Source organism: Bombus impatiens, unplaced genomic scaffold (assembly GCF_000188095.3).
Source record: "Bombus impatiens unplaced genomic scaffold, BIMP_2.2 scf_0311, whole genome shotgun sequence".
Classification (NCBI taxonomy): domain Eukaryota; kingdom Metazoa; phylum Arthropoda; class Insecta; order Hymenoptera; family Apidae; genus Bombus; species Bombus impatiens.
The window spans coordinates 321,664-342,549 of NT_176730.1; the positions used below are offsets into that span (position 1 = coordinate 321,664).

General features: G+C 36.0%; 1 long non-coding RNA gene across 1 annotated transcript; it reads left to right on the forward strand.

The window, feature by feature from the left end:
* The first annotated feature begins 272 nt into the window (after positions 1 to 272).
* Positions 273 to 20,668, forward strand: LOC117151579. The gene is made up of 2 exons (XR_004461598.1): positions 273 to 772; positions 18,388 to 20,668. It is a non-coding gene; the product is annotated as an uncharacterized LOC117151579 (long non-coding RNA).
* Positions 20,669 to 20,886: the final 218 nt, after the last annotated feature.

Genomic DNA, 20,886 nt, shown 5'->3' on the forward strand with positions numbered 1-20,886 from the left:
TATTACTATTACTATTACTATTACTATTACTATTACTATTACTATTACTATTACTATTACTATTACTATTACTATTACTATTACTATTACTATTACTATTACTATTACTATTACTATTACTATTACTATTACTATTACTATTACTATTACTATTACTATTACTATTACTATTACTATTACTATTATTATTATTATTACTATCTATTATCATATATAACTATACTATACTACACTATAACTATAACCAACCTGAACGTTCTACATACAAAGAAAGAACTGAAGCTTGTGTTTAAAAAACAAAAAGGGGATAAAAGAAATAGTAAGAGTTTCCCCGCGTTTCATTTCTATAATCATCGCTTCAAACGAGCCGCCATGCCATCGCTAATTGAAACGCACGGATCTGTTTTTCTCGAAGATGCGACACGACGCAACGCGATGCAACGCGACGGAAGCGGTGGTCCCTACCTATTAATATCGAGAGTATATTTCAATTAATTCGAATAAATCGGTAAGCGACACGGCGCGAGTGTGCGTGCGCGTGCGTGGAAAGGCGGCAGAAAGAAAAAAAGATGACCGCCGTGGCGCTTGCGCGAGGGGCGTCGCGACGACCGCCGACGCCTTCTTGAATGAAACCGTCGCAGTCAGTTCGCATCAAGGCGTCCACCTTCGCTTCCACTTTCACGGATTTTCTAATTGTCCAGTCGACCAACGGCAAGTGACATTCCACGGTGATAAGTCGTTCGATCATGTTTCATCTTGGCCAGCGAAACAGGTACGATTTTACGGTTTTTAATCTGACTTGCGGAAACGATCACTTACGCGCTCCAACTTTCAACTTCGTTTCAAATCCTTCAGCGATCCTCGCGCCGAGTCGTAATCTTTTCAGATAACGAAACTCGTCGATCGTCGCGATCTTGGTGCAACGTTGATCCGAATCGTTGGAAATTGAAATTTGTAACATCTATTTTACGGTGAATCTATTTTACAGATTCGTGTTTACACGCGTAAATTTAATTAATTGTCAGGATTTGCGTAACGTATGGCGGAAAAATTGATTGGAAAATAGACGTCACGCGATTGTTATGATAATTCATAGTTTTGTTAATGGTTCTTTGGCAATTCAGGAAATGATTAAACAGTCAATGGAATCTTGTTTAGTTCGAAGTACGTATTATTCTTTTAATTAATTGTAATATTAGGTTTATCTGCTGTGAGATTAAAATTCGATCTGTATACGCCATAAAGTTGCATGGTTTTGCCTTATTTGTTATTGCACGATTCCCTCCTTACTTTTCATCCCTTCCTTCTGATCTTCATTTCGGTAACTGCGTGATGTACAAGTTTCGATATATTCACAGCATTCTTTCAAAGTGATTTAAAATAATTTCAAGTGAAAATCGTAGTAAATCTGGCTTTTTTTTGTATCTTTTAATACATTCGATATAACATGCGAAGAACATGGCAAGAAACGTAGATACGGATGTTTTACATGCGCCGTAGATCAAATACGGTTGCCGTCGCAAGACTGGGTCCGCGCAACTAGCTAACCTACTAACTAAAACGATTTTAATTATAGTCTTAATGCCAATTAGCTTTTCGAAACTTTATACAATGTTACAAAATTTATGTTGCCTTTCAATGAAATTAATCGAAATATTTCTCCTTGTTCTCAAACAAAGATCGTGACAGGTGATAGATCAATCTTCTATAGTCTACCAAACGAGCACAAGTTTTTCCGAAACAAATCTTCCAAGAACTCGATGACGCTTATCCTTTTCTCCGTATTACCATTACGATATGAATATTTATTATCGTCTCGAGATTACGCGTTAACCCATTAACTGTTACACGAATATTTTTTCTCGAGAGCTGCAATAGATCGAAATATACAACGGTATAACGTTTAATTTTTGCAAAATATTATATCGTATTTGCAACAATCTCCTCTCGCAATTTTACGTAAATCATTCGCATTGTTGAAAGTATTTCGAATGAGATTTATCATTTACTTGCTACTATCCTAAAGAAATCTAGTAACGTGGCTCACCGATGGCCACTGTGGCATTCAACGTGTTATTTCGAATTCTCCCGCATGGTAAACGCAAATTGCAGGTTGCAATAGTTAAATCCGATCACGAAGATATCTACGGATATTCGTGGATATTCGTAATTGCACGTACTAATGACTTCTTCGTTCTTGTCGTTACGTCTCTCTCCCTTGGTCCAGCGATTTTATCATTCGTCGTTGTGTCTTTAAATAAAACCAATTTACAAACACAACTTCCATACAATAATCGTTTGAGAGTTGAGCGGGACTAGTAAAATTAGTTTTAGAATACGTTCTAAAGATTTGAAGAACCGATAACGATAAAGTGGCTCGGTTTTCTCGTATGTTTTAAAGAGGAATTTATTCGTGTCAGTGGAAGCTACTTTGAAATCGAGAAACCTGATCGTTAACTCTTTATGTTTAGAAAATCATTCTGAACGTGCAATTTTTAATTTCGATTTAGACCGTTGCCTAAGAGTTTCACAGCGTTTATGATTTCGTTGATTGAAAGAACTTGATATATCATTGATTTCTTAATTTGGTTGTTGTGTTTAGTTTAAGGCTGTATTTAACATTAAAAATTATTAATTATTTAGGATATTAATTTACTGTAGAAAGATACGAAAAGCTTGCGTTTTTAATGTTTGATTTCTAATCTCAAAAAGGGTACAACGTGTTTTCTGGAGGTTCGCCGCGATCTCGCAATTATTTTTATAGAAACCTTCATCACGATCGTTTATTTTGTTATTAATTGTTAAATATTAGGATAGAATTATGTAGTCACTCTTACATGCAATAAGAAATCACTAATTTAACTATAGAGAATAATTATACTTATCGTACAAACAAATCGTTTAACATAATTTCTCCTATTTATATTTCTATTTTACTCTATTTTTATCTTGCTGTTTATTATTTATATTATCTGATTTATATATTTTACGCAAGCGAAATGATCGCTAAAATTTCACAAATTATCGATGAATAAACTTTTTAACTAATTTTCATTCGATATACACGTAATTTTATGGGAAAATCCGATAACGAAAGCGATCGTTGCAACAGAGAAGACGTTCGAAACAGACCTATCTGGATATTTTCTTTCCGGACGATGCCGCGGTTGGCCGAACGGATTTGCAATTTCTGCGGCAGTGTGCGCCGCGGCGCCAACTCAAACAAACTGAGCGTCGCGGCTGCAAGGAGACGCGTATCTGGGAATCGGGAAAGAACAAACAATTCCAAGCTTCGAGGAAAGCCAGAGAGGGGAATTCTCTGCGTGTGTTTGACGTTCGCTAATCTCTTAAAAAATCTTGCCGTTGTCAGTAAAAGACGAACTGTCAGAAACATCTTGAAACTCGAGCTACATACGTTGAGTCGATTTCGAGTTTTTTTTTTTTTCAATTGATTTTGTAGATATTGAAAACTCTGAACCCTAATATTAAATTTCAAATTAACTACTTGCAGAATATTCACTTACATCTATGTTTACGAGGAAATTATTAAAATATCGTTTCTTTCTATTCGATTATCTCCATCTATTAACGTAACGAGTTTCTTACAAACAAACTGCGTGTCAAATGTATCGATCCGAATCTTGAAAGCACTCGGTTTACGTTCGAAGCAAATCGCCGACCTAATTACCATATTCTCATTAAATCGGCTAAATTCTGCGCATTACAGCTAATTCTACAAACAATACCGACGATTTTAACATTTACTAATCAGCCTAAAAACACAAGCAAATAACGCCTGAATCTAATTCTCGTCAACTGAAACATTGTTGCCTGGTAAATAAAAACCTACCTAAAATAATAACGAAGAAACAAAATTTATATGAAATGAAGTTTCACTTATTACAAGCTTTAAGGGTTGAACATCTAACAGCCTACCGGTTTGTTCACGATGGGCATTGGTTATTAGTAACGCAACAGCTAATTAACTTCCAACGATAAATAGATACGGATCCACGTTTAATTATACGGCCAGAAACAATCGCCGTTAACGCCGTTACGAGTTTCTTAACGAAGACGGAGGCGAGAAATTGTTCGATCGTGAAAAGAATCTTAGAGTTGAACTAGTGTTACGTCAGACGCACAAATTAACGGACTTGGTTGACCGCTAATTGTTTGGACACCGGTTTGCCACTAGCGGAATTGTCAAGTTAAAATACGACCGACACCTTACACTCGCCTTCGCTCGTATATTAGACGATTATCGTGTCATCGTCGCGCTGTGTAACGAAATCAACTATGGAGATCGGCAATTGATTTTTGTAATTGTACAAACTCAACAAGCTGTGATATCTTTTGAGGAAGAGGTAATTGATCGCATTATGAGATTGCGATTCTTTGCAAAGGTCCACTATAAAGGGCAATTAAAAGAATGATATAAATCAATGTATAATTAATTCTACGACAATTTTAATTATTTTCTCTAATATCCTGTCCTACGTAACATCGAACGTACCACACATTGCTGGACATCATGTTCGCTGACTCTGTAAATTAGAAAGTAAAAAAAGGTAACGATATTACGGACATTGTGTAGACTGAAATGTACTTCGCGTTTGTATTTATATTTCTCGCGCTATCTTTTTGTAAACTGGAAAGAAAGCGCGTAGTCGAGCAGTTGTTAAAAAATCGATTAATCGCGTTTATAGAATGCTCTTCCCTTTGATCAATTTAAATTCGAATGGTTTCTATCATCTTACTCGCCTCGTAGCCTACCAGAAACGCCCACGAAGCATACTTCAATTTTCATCAAGCGATGCTACCCTAACCATCGACTGTTACACGATTTTCCTGGCTAACTCTGCGTTCGTACTTCCTCGTATCTCTTCCTATTTCTCCAGATTCCACACCGCAAGTACGACGCGGCGTTTGAGAACACACGAGGGGCGTTTCGCTTTCAACAGCAGCAATCAGCTGTCTGCCGCGCGACAGCTATCTTTGACGGTTCAACCGGAAGTCGTTCCATGTCTTCCGCCATAGCGGAAATCTCTGGCCGTGCTACCTGGTCGAACGAGGTTTCTCGGAAAATCTAATTCAAGCGACTACTTTTGCGCTTCAACGTTGCGAGGTCCGCGTCGCAGGAAGTGGCGCTCGCGCGTCCACGTTTCAGCATATTAAAGGTTCATAGAGGGAGCCGCGCGGATATGACTGAACGTTATATAAGGCGGTCTTAATATAGCAGGAACACTCTCTGGATCTTAGCCATGTAGCTGGTAGCCGCACGTAGCGTGCATAACGCATGGACGATGTTTGGAAAATGGTACAGAGCAAGATGGAAGCAAGAGGAAGGGAGGGTAGATGCGAAGTAGAAAGGAGAAGGGTGAAACAGTTGGACGGATGCGCGATTTTTTCACTCTTTGCCATAGGAATTTTGTTCGATTATCGGAAGATTAAGGTTTAATTGGATTATGTTGGATTCAGAGTTTATCAGTATAAAGAAGGAGATGAATCCTAAGGGGAGATTTATTTCGTGCGCTGATTATTATAACGAGTACTTTACTTTGAATATTTTGGATAGTTTTGGATATTAAGTGGATTCTGTATATTTTTGCACCATTAAATTTCCTGCGAGTGCGTATATTTCCTGCAGTTACGTTATTTCTATGGTATTATTTGTTATTCGAGTATGTTAAAAACGATTTAACACGGACACTTGATGGAAGGAACGTCGGCTGGTTTATCGCGCTTCGTTTCTCCGGTCTTTTCCAACATTTCATTCGTCGTTAACGATTCAAAAGTTCCTTAGAAATTTAGACACCGATAACTGTGACGAGTAAGATCGATGTTACGTAAATTTATAGTATTACGAATTTATATTATTCACGAATACAACTGAAGAAACAGAATCTGAATAGTTCGGTGGAATATACAATAAGATGCAACAATTTAGAATAGATGTAAAAAGATATATAACTTCTACGTAGATATATCACATGATGTTATAAATGGTTGATATTATACAGCATTTCGATCATCGATCGGTAATAGGAAATCTGTGTGCTCTGACAGGATTACGAAAGTGGCGTGACTCATATATATATTTTTCATTCCGGGATATTTCTTTGATTTTTCTAAATATTGGAGGATATTTTGTTAGCAGCATCAAAGAGCTCGCTTCTTATAAATCGTTTCACATGGTTGCAATGTAGGTGGATCTAACGTGTAGTATATGACAGATTTATATATTTCTCTCTTTTTTTTCTTTTTTTTTTTACAATTTATATCGTCATATTCACGCGTACCTTTAGAAACTATCGCCAATGCATTACATTTTTCAGTGGTATTCGTGGAAAATTTATGAACGCATTGAGAGACTTGTTAGATTTCCTGTTGTAGAGTTTGAAACTTCACAATTATTATTTAAGAACGAGTATAATATTTCCGCAACTGTATCAAATGTCAATCGCGGAGCAGATGTTGGAAAATATCGTGTACGTTGAAACGATGACTCGATGATTTTCATCCAGGTTGTTTAATTTCGAAAATATAGATTTTTTTTCGCGGAGGGAGCACTTTAGAGATCGGAGTGATTCGTAGCTTGTTCTTAAACAAAAATTCAAATCGTATCTTTAATTTATATTGACCAGATCGTTTGTAACGTAGTTTTATTTAACGCGATATCGAATGAAGAAACGTTGAAATTTTATACGTCAATCGGTAACGACGTTCGATATTTCTCGTTCTATTTAAAAACATCATCCTTTTGACGTTACCGAAATATACGTTAACTGGATTACGTTATCGAAATTGTAAACTTAGCAGGAGTTAAAGCACTCGCTGAAATGTTCCATCTATTTTTAATGCCACTACAAACTTTTTCATTTCTCATTCGACACGCTTTGAAGCCAGCGGCCATTATATCGTTAGCCTAAAACGTGCCTACGGCTAAGTATACCACAGAAATATTGTGCTTTGCATAAATCAAGCTTCGCTAATATCGAGTTTCGATTCTATCGAATCCTTCCAGTCTTAATCCTAGATATCTTTTCCTTCTTTGCGTATCTCGGTTCTATAGAATTCGTAATCCAAGGAATTCCTCACCGAGCCACGACGTATTTTGTTAAGATATCAACGATTTAAAATTTGTATCGTATCGGTAATTTTCACAGAAGGAAGGAAAATTATACAGTTTTACTGAAATACATACGATTTATAATTATTTCATGAGATATAACTATTCGCTTGCGATATAAAGCGAAGGAACATGACTGTCTGCAAAATATTCGCCTGTTGTCGCGTGAAATGGCTCGAGAAAAGTGACGTTCGAGTTTCTCGTAGCTCGATTGTTGGAAATCTTAGCGGAAAAGTTGTTGCGCTCGGAGGAGGGCAAACTGGTTGTGGCTTTGCAAACTCGATTTCACGCGGCATCATGTGAATTTCAGAGTTAAGGTTAACCGCATTCACCGCACGCACAAATAGAATTACAGTTAATCCACACGCACGGTGACACGTCCTGTGGGTGCAACCCTTTACCTAGGCCAAACTCACGTCGACACAGCGCGGCGCGACGATGATGCGAATTTATGATGGCAAATCCTCGACAACTTTCAGCTGCGCTTCCATATCACCAGCTGGTCATGTTATAAGTGAAAAATGGAAATCGTTCGTTCGATTAAATTGCTCTACGGCTTATCTATCGAATCCTCTCGTAAGTTCTATTTACTTTTTACTATCGATTTTCCAAACTTGTCTGACTGATTTTTCAAAAAACCCTTGTAGTAAAATTTTGTTTCTGTATGAAACGTATCTTACTTTATCAGATCGTTCTTAGAACCACGCTATTATTTGGCAACGAAGATTTTCTTTTCGTTTCTTCGATCGTTAAAATAATCCATGCGTGCATTTTCACTTTTACTTCGTTCAAGCTTATTCAATGCACAGATATTTCTACTTTTAACCACGAATTATTTATTTATTATAAAAATATTTATTTATTTTTGAAACAATAATACGAAATGTGTCTATCATTATGCGAAGAATAGTGATCTTTAATACAATACATTTTAGTCTGAATTAAATCAGCTTCTCTCTTTTATATTTTCCAAGCTGTAAATGGTAAAGAGATTGGTAATTTAAAATCTTTTGTTTTATTTAAAATTTCACATTCACAATTTGTCCAATTTGGACATTTGGTAGAATTTTTTATCTGTTTGATTATCATGTGGGTGGCTACCCCCAATGGGGTACCATCTTCGTGTTTGTCGAGATATATCGTTTGTGAGGTAATTTTAAATTGAGATCGAAATTTACAAGAAAACTACAAAACGGAACCAGAAGAAGAATTTGAAGTAAACGTTGCAGAAGCTTACCACAATTCGATATCACGTAATTTGCACGTCGCAAACATTTTGCTTCGTTGGATAAACAAATAGACAGAGGGACGAATTTCCCCTTGTGTATGTGTTTCAGACTTGACGAATGTGCCAAGATTCTGTATGCGATACAAGTGTCTGCAAAGTCGTCGTCGGTGAATCGGTGCTCGATGTGGAAGGTAGTTAAAAGCAACAGGTATTCCATTTGCGATGGGCGTAAATGGCACTGATTGTTTTAAATGACCCTACTTGAAACTCACATTTAAATATCCTTCGCTATTTAACGACTGTTAAAGCTTTTCCGTGTAACTTGTGGGTTAATTATTATCTCAGGAGTTTGTTTCATATTTTGTTTACTTGGGATAATTCTAACTTTTACTTGATATTAATCGTGTGTGTTCCTCGGTACAAAAGTAGTCGAACGAATAACTTTGTAGCTCATGCCACTGTAGGTAAATAAACAAATAAGAAAAAGAATCACGTAATTAACCTCTTCGTATTTATATTCGTTGTTATCGATTCGTATCTAGTTTAATCGTTTAACTTATTAGATTTTATTGCGTTTTCTAGTTTGAAAAGATTTAGGATGGTAAGCGAAACTGTGAGCATCGGGTCAAAGGAAACACTGCTATTTAAAACAAGTATCTTTCGACGAATCGGAGAAATTTGGGAAAAGGTAGCTTTACTTTAAACAAAACGAGTCAAAGTTAGGTCAGTTATAATTCTTGCAAATTATTGTATTATGACTTGTCTTGTATGAAAATAGAATTATATATGAAACGATTAATAATTCCTAAATAAATAAATGAATATGCTCAAGGGATCGAAGGTAACATACGCAAGTTTCTAAATGAAATGGCAAACAATTTAGAAAGAAAAATTGTCTTCCACGATCTGACACACCTTCCGGAGCAAACAAGCCGTTTCAACGCGCGACTGTGTCAAAAGACACGAAAATCTTCGACGCAATCTATTGCCAATTTTTCGTTCAAAGGAAAAGAATCGCTGCAGCTTATTTCTACGTATTCTAGCGAAAACTATCAAACTTCGTTTCTCCGGGAAGAAAGAAGCTCGAAGCCTGAATACAGACATCGAATCAATAACTTGGCGATGAAAGTTAAACAAATAAAATGGTCAGAAGCGCGAAGAGTTGGACGTAACGAGTAAGTTCGTGGAACGAAAAGTCGAAAAAGCTTCTCCAAAGACTGTTCGTTCACTCGACGAAATTCTCTCCAAAATCCACATCGGTGGTCTGCCATTTTTTCTCCGAAGTCTGTATCACGGATGTTTGGAATTTAAATTTAGCCCGGTACCTTTCGTTTCCACGACTACAAGCGACCGCCCACCACGATTTCGACGATGAAATACAAGCGACGAGGTCGCCTGATCCCTGTTTCGATTATAAATTTACCCCATACGACGTACACCCACTTAATTACATAAAATAATTTGTATATAATTAACTCGGCGTGCAGGTTTACTAAAAGCGCAATGAACGAGTTATATGTCTCTCCTTGACAGGTGAAATATGCCCGCTAGATGAATGTACCTATACGTTTGCTACTTTTCTCGTAATTGAAACTAGAGGGTGGCGTATATAGAATTTTGTGGTCGAAAATAGCATGTTTCCGAACAACGATGAATACAAACCTTGTGTAAACCTTGTGTAAAATAACATTATGTAAAACGCGCGAATGTTAGAGAATATGTTAAAGTTACGTTGTTTGAAAAATTGAGTAGAGCTAGAACGATTGGCTGGATGAATTTCTTCTTGTTTTTAACCATTATACGTGTAAACGGTGAACGATGATTATACTTGAAGATTATACTTCATTTTCTGCAGAATTATCTGATTATTTCAATTATCAATAGTTTCTATAATCTATCAGAAATGTTAAAAAGACAGAATTCGACGATATAAATGTGCACGATGATAAATGACGAATAAATAATGATATAATAATAGAGTAATTAAAATGGCATAGTGATAAAAAAAATAAATCAGGATTAAAAAAATATGGAAATTCCATATTTGGAGTAACTTTGTGGAACTTAGAGAATTAAGATTTTTAACGATAATAGAAGCATAGATAATAGAACAATATCTCACCATCACCCTTCGATATTCTCACAACCCCTTGCTAGATATTTCACGCCCCACGAGATTCTTCGATACTTCGAAATTCCCCTGCACTAATCGACCCTTCTCATCGCACTGACAACCGGATACCGCGTGACACGAGTACGCGTGCACACTTAACGAGATCGACTAACCATTTGCAAATATTTCTGTTCATCGAACGTACGTCCCTTCCCATGTGTATTCTATCTTTGCCTTTATCCGTTTTATATTACCCGCACTACTTTGGTTGGGGGGTGTGTCTTTTTCGACATGAACATACCTCTGTTTACACGGAAAATAAACGAATACACAATCGATCGAAACTTTCTGTTCTAGTAGAATCTACGTATTACATCGATCCTTGTCTTTCTTATCGTTTATAAAATTAGGTATTAGTTTAGTTCGATTATTTGTAAAGCACTGCACTCATTTATACAGGTAAATTTTCAAAATTTCTGTCCGCGCGAATGTGCGACTACCGTGTGCGCATTCGTCCTCAGGTTCAAAACTAGTTCGCGAAGATCGAATACATGGAAAGTTTCTTTCGTTTTATGAGAACACAGTAGACGCACAACGTTTTTCGTTTTATATTATTTTGTCGAATTACGTACGATCGATTTTGTTCTGTCGAGATAAACACCGCGACATTTCACAGACTTGGTTTTACGTTTGTACGAAGGTGCATTGCTTGTAAAATACACGTTTGCGAAAGTAAGACACTTTCCGGACAACCTAATACAATAAACGAGCTCGATGAATATACAATTATTGTTCAAGTAATTACTTCGAGAAAAACACCTTTTTTTCTTTGTATATCCGTAACCTGGAAACCCCACTGTAAATATATATTGGACTTCGCCCCGGTAATCGCTAATCGCTAATAACGTCTAATGCTATAATTCAAGGCTATAACGATGAAACGAACTGATAAATTGATACGTGTGCGAAATAACAGTTAAAGAATGTACACATAAGGGGTGGTCACGCTATTAGTTGGCAATCGTATGGTTCTGAACGGGCCACGAAGAGGCGAAGGAAAACAAGGCAAACAGCGGAGAGAAGTGCTTCTGGAAGGTCTGCGTTGTTCGTTTTGGCCAAGGAGTGTCCGACATGGCAGGAGTGTTGGCCGAGGGTGTGTCTTTTTCCGCTTTGCTGCCGCTGAAATCGAGTCCGCCAGCAAAGGGGAACAGGCCGACCCTCCCGCACCAAGTAAATAATATTCGATGACAGTGATTTACTGGGAACACCGCCGTGGAACCGGCGCAACTTTCTCCCACCGATAAGTCTCATCCTCGATCTAGGTAAGTCGGTGTCTTAGGCAGCACGAAGTATTCAGCGAAACCACGAGACGCTCCTCTCGTCTCGATTTAGGCACATCGAGGCGATGTGTGAACAACAACGTTGTTTCGAAGCACGCGTGATTTATGTCCACGTTAAATGGACTGATCATGTTCAACTATGCAGTTTCACGAAGATGTGTGTCGCAGTGTTGGTACACGTTAGCGTATCGAATAATGGGAATTCTCTGATTGGTATGGAATTGTATTGATCGTTGTTATGCCAAGGGTTGGTTTGAAAATTAAAGTTATACCAATTGGAGCGTGGTAAAATATTATATACATATTAAGTCTGTATTCTTGTATCTATTGATATTTAATGTATTTTTGTGCAGACGGTAAAAGCGAAGATAGTTCTGTATTATGAAATATTATGAAAAGATGGAAATCTGTTTCAAACCTTAGAATTACGCTATATTTTTGAAACTTCGATTTGTTACCTACGATATGTGACGATTCAACATAGTGTCAACGAGTTAAATTAAATAGATAGAGAATATATAATTTGATTATTATCCATCGTCTGCGTCGGTTTAACGCGCAATTTATGAATAACGATATGAATATGCAGAAATTTAATTTCTCTTATTTTTCATTAAAAAAATTTCTAAAAAGTAGTACATATGTTTTAGATTCTTTGTAATTACAACAATTTGACACGGAATAAACCAAAGTGAGAGTATGATGAGGCGAAGGAAGGTTATATATTTAAAAAGTAATTTGCAAGATTTCAATTCGTTAAACAATTTTCATCGAATTAATTCCATATTAATGGAATAATCTTAAACACGAAAATTTCTCGTAAGACAACTCGCGGCATTTTGCGATGTGAAGTATCGCTTCTGCAATACACGAGGTCACCGTTTTGCGATCTAACTTCCGCCGCACGCTATTTAAGTGATAAATTGCTAAGCATGTGCGAATACTGAAGTGGATTGGAGACATCCAAGATGCATTAGGTTACTTATCAACCGTATCACAATGTGTGCGAACGTTTGATTCTTGCGTTTGAGTTTGCTTTTACGCTTATTTTCACAGAGATTTATCAGAATTGATAGAAAATTTCTGTCTATGTCGCCCAAAATTTCACACAGCACTGCAAGTAGCGCGAACTTGTATAATATTACTAGTAATACGAAAAGTTGAATAAATTTGTTATGGAATAATTTTCTTTTTGACAAATTTGATAATACCGTGACGATTGAACGTTGAATTTTCTATAAATCATCGTAAAACTTTTAGTGTTAATAACATTAAAAATTAGATAAAGCGATAATGGAATAATATTGTTCGATAAAAATTTTATAATACCGAATTTTCCACAATAAAATCGCCTAATTGAGCACTCAAAAGGTAGTAAATGTATTTTTTAAGTCGTTTATCAAGATTTTCGTATACGAGAAAAATAAAGGACGATATTTCACGCGTGATTTTGATAATAAATTCACAAATTGGTGGCAATTATTGATTTATTAACTCATAAATATAAATACAATGATATACCGAAACATATGCGATCGTTTAAAACTGGCAAAGTACATAATTCTTACAGATTTATCGTCGCGTTTTATTCCCCTTCTCCGTAATTTCATGAATTTTTCGCCGTAATACATAACTAACCGCGGCGCATTTTTGCCGCGTATAAATCAAGTTCAACAAGATTTGCGTCACGTTTAATTTAAACCAATAGGAATGCGAGAGAGCATATGATGTTGAAATACGCGAGATTTAAGAGAGACTCGATTTCTTTTTTTTTTTTTTCAATTCTTAAATACCTTTACCGTAATGCCGCTACAAATTCTACGATTAAATAGCTCCTATAACAAACGTGAAAACTGATCATTGCATTTAACAAGATCAATTACAACATCCAGAAAGTCAGATCACATTTAAAAAGTCAATGAAGAAGTTCCAAAAGTTCGATCAATTTGAACGATCGATTTACATCTATCTTTTATCCATCTGCTATATATCGCTTGGAAAATCGAAAAGACAACGATTCCATGTACTTTCCATTTAAATTCTTCACTACGAGCCGATAAACCTGAGAAGAATCTTTGGCAAAGTTACGAATGTTTATATGTTAAATGTTAAATGTTGAAGCCCGTATATGTAAGTACCGTATGCTCTAAAATATTCTATGAATTTTATTACAAGAACAACGTTATTTTGTTGCCACAATATGCAGTGACAGTTCACAACATGTTCATATGTTCTACAGCTATCGCCTATTGCAAATAAAAAAAGATACGAAAGAAAATTATTTCTCTATAGACTTGCAGGCCATAAATGAATTATATTTGGAATAATCATTCAACCCTGAAATTCAAAGTTCAAGTTTCCGCTTCTCTTTTCGCTTCTCTGTCTCTTTTCCTTTGTAGTTAACGGCAATACGTTCGGCGCGAAAGCTCGCAATATTTTTATCGCGGTTGCGAATTCACCGAGCGCAAGCCAGTTTTTTAATCTTCTGTCGATCCAACGCAACGCCTTCCTCCTTGTAACCTACATCTAATTTCGGCATCCGCGTCCGGCTTGTTTATCATTCTATTAATAATCCAAGCTTTCCTATATCGGTCCTTCGTCACGCTCACTAAACCAATGAGAAATTGCTTGGAACGTTATACTACCGCTTCTATCGCCGCGTTAAAGGTGCAACTAACTGCGCTAAGGTGCATCCACGAGGTACACGCACTGACGCGTCTCATATTAATATCCGACACGGATGCACATTGGAACTTTATGTTTTCATGCTTGAGATTTTCACACCGGGAGAAGCAATAATGTTAATAAATATACAGTTAATGGAAGGACAAATATCATAGTTTCGAGGAATGAGAAAACATCGGCAAGATTAAGAGAATAGCACGAAATTTTCATATTATTTCTGACACGTGAAATTAGAAAAAGAATATGAAATTATAGATCCGGTAAGATCAATTATATGTAGTAGACTATGGACATTTATGCAAATTTACATTTTTATGAATGCAATTAAATAGATAGAACCTAGGTAGAAAATTGTTTCGTCTAATAAATTTTTTAATGAATATTATGCTTTGGATATTGTACGTAAGAAATGTTAGATACGTTAGTCTTGTAGATTCTGATAAAATTTGATCGCGAGAACGAGAAAGCTTTGGAAGAATCGCGAGCGCAGTAGATTAGGACGTGCTTGGTCAGACGCAGCGAAGTACTGATTGCGGCAGCTGACAATTTTTTAAGCTCTTCATTAGTAGAAAATATTAGTTATTATAAGTTGCAATACGGTTATTAAATACTTCATATGGTTGATTACAGTTTTAATGAAATTTTAAGAAACTTTTCTAGTAGAAAGACGCTTTGGAAAATATTAAATAAAATTCGGGAAGATCTCGGGATCATCGAAGAGGTCTAAAATAATTTTAGATAATTTAGTCAGTAATAATTAGCAATTCTAAATAATCAATTTAATCAATAACATGAAAATAGTATATAATTCTTACTAATATTAAAATCTATTTGTTTGACAAAAATTTATATTTATAAAAATTAAGTAAAAATATGTTTCCGCTTTGTCTTCAAGAATATATATAATTTTTTAATTAACGAATCATGTTTCCATTAATTCCATAATTATTAGATACATTTGATTTGCAATTATTAATAACTAGAAAATATGTGACGTGTGTGGTGGTCATTTATTATATTGTTCGGAGCATAGCGTGCATGTTTAGTTTCTCCTATCAGAAGCATTTAGATTTGAGAAATTTATGGAAACACTTGATCCAAATGACGACACGCAAATCCATGATGGGCGTCAGTCACGCTTGTAAACCAGAGCGGTAAAGAGCCTCTTGTTGCTCGTTTACACTTTGACGTGTATTTTCATCCACAGTTTAAAACACGAGTGCCACTTACTCTACATTTCTTCGTCTCTTTACTCTCGTCTCTTTTATCTTCTTCAGTTCTCTGTGCGTTATCCCTGTTTTATCGTCATTTTCCATTTGACAAATATTTTTCTCCACTGAAGAACTCGTTCTTGCATATGTTTCTTCTCCCTCCGAATAATTCAGATACGTACAATTCGTCAAATATATATATATACGCACATTTTTGTGAAAACGTATTTTGTACGTATTTCTCTACAAAACCAAAAATTCCACTCGCGATCGTTCAAATACTTTCACGATTCCGTTGTTGTGCGCATCTCCTTTCAACTTTCTCTCGAATTTCTCTCTCCGCCCCATCACGATTCTCGGAATACGTCAAATTCCCCAACCACGGAACTCGTGTCATCGATTGCTCGCATTATATTTACTCTTTGATAGAAGCGTGAAGCGAATATTTTACAAGAGGCCGTGTTCGTTGAGCGATGTAACGATCGCTCATTTTCAGGCTGGAACGAGGTGCGACATCGTCCAATATATTACTTTGATTAATAATCTGTAAACAGAATCCTTAATGTCGCCCGGACCCGGTCAGAATCTGTTCTACCGCCTAGGATGATGGACCATGTTGTATTCACGAATACCAGAATCACGAACGCGACATAAAGATATTAGTAGGCCAACATCGCGAAACCAAGGCTCGTTTGCCTCGAGCGAATTACATGCGTGATCTACTGTTGAGTTTGGCACCGATCGCCGTTTACTCAGCTGCCCTCGAAAGACAAAAGGCAATCGGACGCTCGACACGACTGCAATCGAGCTTTCGATCCTCTATTGTTGGACCGTGATGTCAGCCTTCGGTACAGTGAGATGCCAATGGGACTGTGATCTTTACAAGGAATGCTATAGATCGGATTAATTTTTTCAGAGTAGAATCTGATATATTGTAGATAACATTGTATATAATATACGACGATACGAAAGAAATGTTTTACATCTTTTGTTGTACGTTTTAGTTGACAAAAATGAAAAACGATAGGAGGTGCTAAAACATGTGGATTTATAAATCAATCAATATGATATAATTAATATTATCTAGCTTTTTTATGATTTTTTTAATAAGGTGAATCGTGGTTAAAACAACGTAAAAAATACTCTTTCAGAGTATAAAAAATTGTCGAAAATGTATACATACTTGTGTGTATTATGCTTTCATGATAGCAACGTTTTCATATATATAATTAATATCACTAAAGTTTGGAAGATTTTTTAATAAAGTGAAATAAAAAGATACGTTTTTCCACAGAATGAAAAGAACTTGGTAGCACGTATAGTTTGCACCTGATACCAGAAATGCAAGAAATCTCGACGACAAAGAAATAACCACTTTTCAAATCATTCATCTTGCATTCTTCGTCGTTTTATCATATCTAATAGCTTTTCGATATTAATCAACTTTCTACCAAAAGAAAGTTTTTACACGTATTTTGCCTAGTTCGGTGAATGAATACGAATAATTAAGTCAAATCTAAAGCAGGAGCTGGTTTTTTCTACAAAATTCGATATAATTTCATTCGTCCATTTAATTCATGATCATTTATCATTTATCCATCGCGATCGAATCGTTTCTTATCGCGAGACTAAAGGTATCGATCCTTTCTGTGACTGTACAAAATCTATCCCATAGATTATTCATAGCCTACTCGACACACAACTTCCGAAAGTTCTATTTTAACGCGTTCGTCACGGTAGCGTGAAGCTCTCTATGAAAAGTGACACACGTAGAACCAGTAAATAATGAAGTTCTCACAGCTGTCTTCGCTACATCGTGACCAATTCACGGGACAATTCTATACCGTTAGTAGGAACGACTTCCGACGATGAGCTGGGCGTGACAAGAAGTTAACCACTCGGTAGATTCGTCGACGTTTGATTGGCAAGGCAAACACTCGAACAGCGTTCACGAAACCGTTGAAATTCCAAGCATCCATCCGTTCAGAATCGAGAACCAGGTTCCGACGCGTGATGGACGGAATTTTTTTAACTTTGTTCTGCGATCTCTGCTTTCCCCCGTAACCACCGATCGATCGAGTTCCCGCCATTCATTTTCCTTCTCAATTTTTACTTCATTTATTTTATTTGTCTTTGCAAAGACTAGTAAGAAAACTTCTCAAATTATTTCAAATCTGTTTAGAGTTTATAAAATAAAACATGGCCTACAGTTTTCCCCTTTGTCCTACCAATTTACCATAAAAACAATTAAGAGAAGATCCAGGAAGATACCAAGGAAGAAACAACTTATTTTTAATCCAAATCAAATTTAATCGATGTTAAATAGAAAAAAGGGACTTATATTGCTTCAAAAGAATAATCTAAAAAGTGTAATCTAAGATAAAATATACGACTATATTATAACTGTACTGTAAGTATTTCATTACTTTCCCTTTCGTTCTACTAATTTGTCGTCACACCATAAATATGATTAAACGATGTTATTGATCTAACAGAAAATATCGATAAATTCTTTTCCCTTTACCGATTTGTTATCGTATGTCGTTACAACGTAATACAAAATCTCCCCCTCGAAGGAAGGAAAAAGAAAAGAGAGAAATACCGAAGAACCAGAAACACGTCTCGAAGTTGAGAAAATTCTTTGTTCCTAAAAAGCTGACAATTCTCCTTTATGATTGCAGGTCGGCGGTTATGCGAACATTGTCGATTTGGGCAGTGGCTTGTCGTTCTCGTGGATATCTCGGGGACAGATTCTACTTGTTGTCCATGCAGAGAAGGACGGGCAAGATCCTCGTCTGACAGAGACCGATGCTTGGTGCAAAGCTTTTGCTTCTTTCTTGTGTTGCTTGTCACTCACTCTCGCTTTACCCATTTGTATTCCTCTTCGTTGTAAATTATCCGCTACCACTGTATTTCCGCGTAGAGGACAGTCGTTAAAATGGCTAGGATCGAGTTACCGAGGAAAGAAAAGAAAAAGAAAATTGAACGGATGTCGTTAAAGACATGAGTGGTCTATTTGAAATTTCGAAAAAGCAACGAGAAATTCTTGAAGATTGTGCAAACGCGATCGTTAAACGGCCACGTGTTTGGCATGAGGACCTTCTGGCATGGAATCGCGTGCCATGTGCAATTTACAGCTACTAAAATTAGACGTTTCATCCCTCTGCTCGTATGGGGTGGTCAAAGTGATTTTCGATACGCCATTGGTCACGGTTATGGCTAAACTACTCGTTTCAGGGTTCACAGGGTGTAAATAAATGTCGAAATAGTAGCGGAAGATTTTTCTTCGTTGTATGTAATATAATGATATTTCTTTGATAATTTATGTTAATTACTATATTTTCAAGCAGTTTCTTGGCTAATGAGAGTCTTGACTTATGGAGTTTTGCCATTAGATAAAGAAACAATTTGTCCAAAAATGGACAGATTAAATAGTTGACATTGCAATTTTTTTTTATAATGACGCTTTATATGTACTTTGGATAATTTATGTTAATTAGATTAGATATCACAAAGCATTATCAAATTTCAGATTGTCTATATGATTTGAATTTTAGTTTGGGCCTTAGAGAGATCCGAAACATATTGCTTTGTAATAACATTATTTGCATCAATCGATAATCAGCAATATACATTATGTATTATAAAATTCTTAATTAAAGTTAAGGTTATTTCTTCTATTCATAAACAAAGGAGCAACTTGTTCAGAAACGAATCGTCAATGAATTAAACATTTTCTTTTAATTATCTTTTGAGCGACTTCCTAAGTAATTTGATATTTCTTTAAATAGATCAAATATCTAAACTCGAAAAGTTGATTGCTTCTACTCGAGTAGTTACGATCCTAATTCGACCAGTGAAGAGAAGCTTCGAAGTTATTTGTTCGCTCATTCCACTTACAACTGTAATTTCTTTCTTTTATTCTCACAGCCGAGAGACCGATTATATTCAACCCCTTTTCGCTATTGTCTACGCGCGTCTAACGTCTCACAGTCTGAGTCCATAAAGAAGATCGTAAAGATGTCGAATACGGTATGCGGACATTTATGAGCCTCATGAGAAGAAAATTTCATTGCAAGAGCAGCGTTTTGGAAGTTGAAGGACCGAAAGAAACGAAACTAGCCCAGTTTTCATCGTTCAGCGTTTAACTCTGACCTGCGCAATGAATCTCGTTGATTCCTATTAATTTATTATTTTGCTGTTTTACAAGATTATGAATAGGAATGGAATCATATATATAGCGTAAGTAAGTTTTCGTTTGATTTTAATATCCAGGACATCTCGTGAGGTATTCGAAAAAAGAATATCTTTAAGTAGAGTTAAACTTAAACAAGATTTGGTTGGTTAGACTACTTTATAAGTATTTTGAGAAATATAAATGGTACTTTTTTCAAGGATAATTAGAAATTGACCAAGTAGATTTGGTCTGTACTTTAATCGGAAAAGCGATCTACTATATAATACCTGACTTTCCGTTTGTTGCATCAGGTTCAGAAGAAATTATTGGAGTATTGGAATTTACATAAAAATAAAAATTAACGTTAAATTACATTAAATTTCACGAAATGAGATTTTTCTATAGAAATTGACTTAGATTTACAAATGCGTACTGAATTTGATATCCTTACCAACAACATATCGTGCATTGTGTGTCCATCATTAAGACAGAAAACAAAGGACAAGAGTTCATGGTTTGCGTGATAATTGAAGCTCGTTTCCTTCATTTTTTTTTTTTCTTTTTTCAACGTGCCCATATATAAACCTTGACAAATAAGAGCAGCTGCAGATATTTGTCTTTCCCCAGTACTACGCGAAACTATAATTCGTGACAAACATCACGGTCCACTTACTATAATCTGAAAACCCAACAATTCCTCCTCTACCTCGAGTAGAAAATATAATAAATGTATACAGTAAAAGAAAATAAGTATAAAATGTATAGAATGGATACAGGAGTATACATAGAAATACGTGTTTTGATAAAACTTATTAAAAGGTTTGCCACTCGTCTGAGATTTAATCGAATCTTTAAACACCTGCCGTGTCTATATTCGTCTGTGAGTACGACAACGAGTAGAAGCTCCTCGCTATCTATTATTCTGAGCGTGCAATTAGAGAAGCACGAGTCCCACTCTTTCATCCTCTGTGCGTTTCTATCTCTTTCCACCTTCGCAAACGTA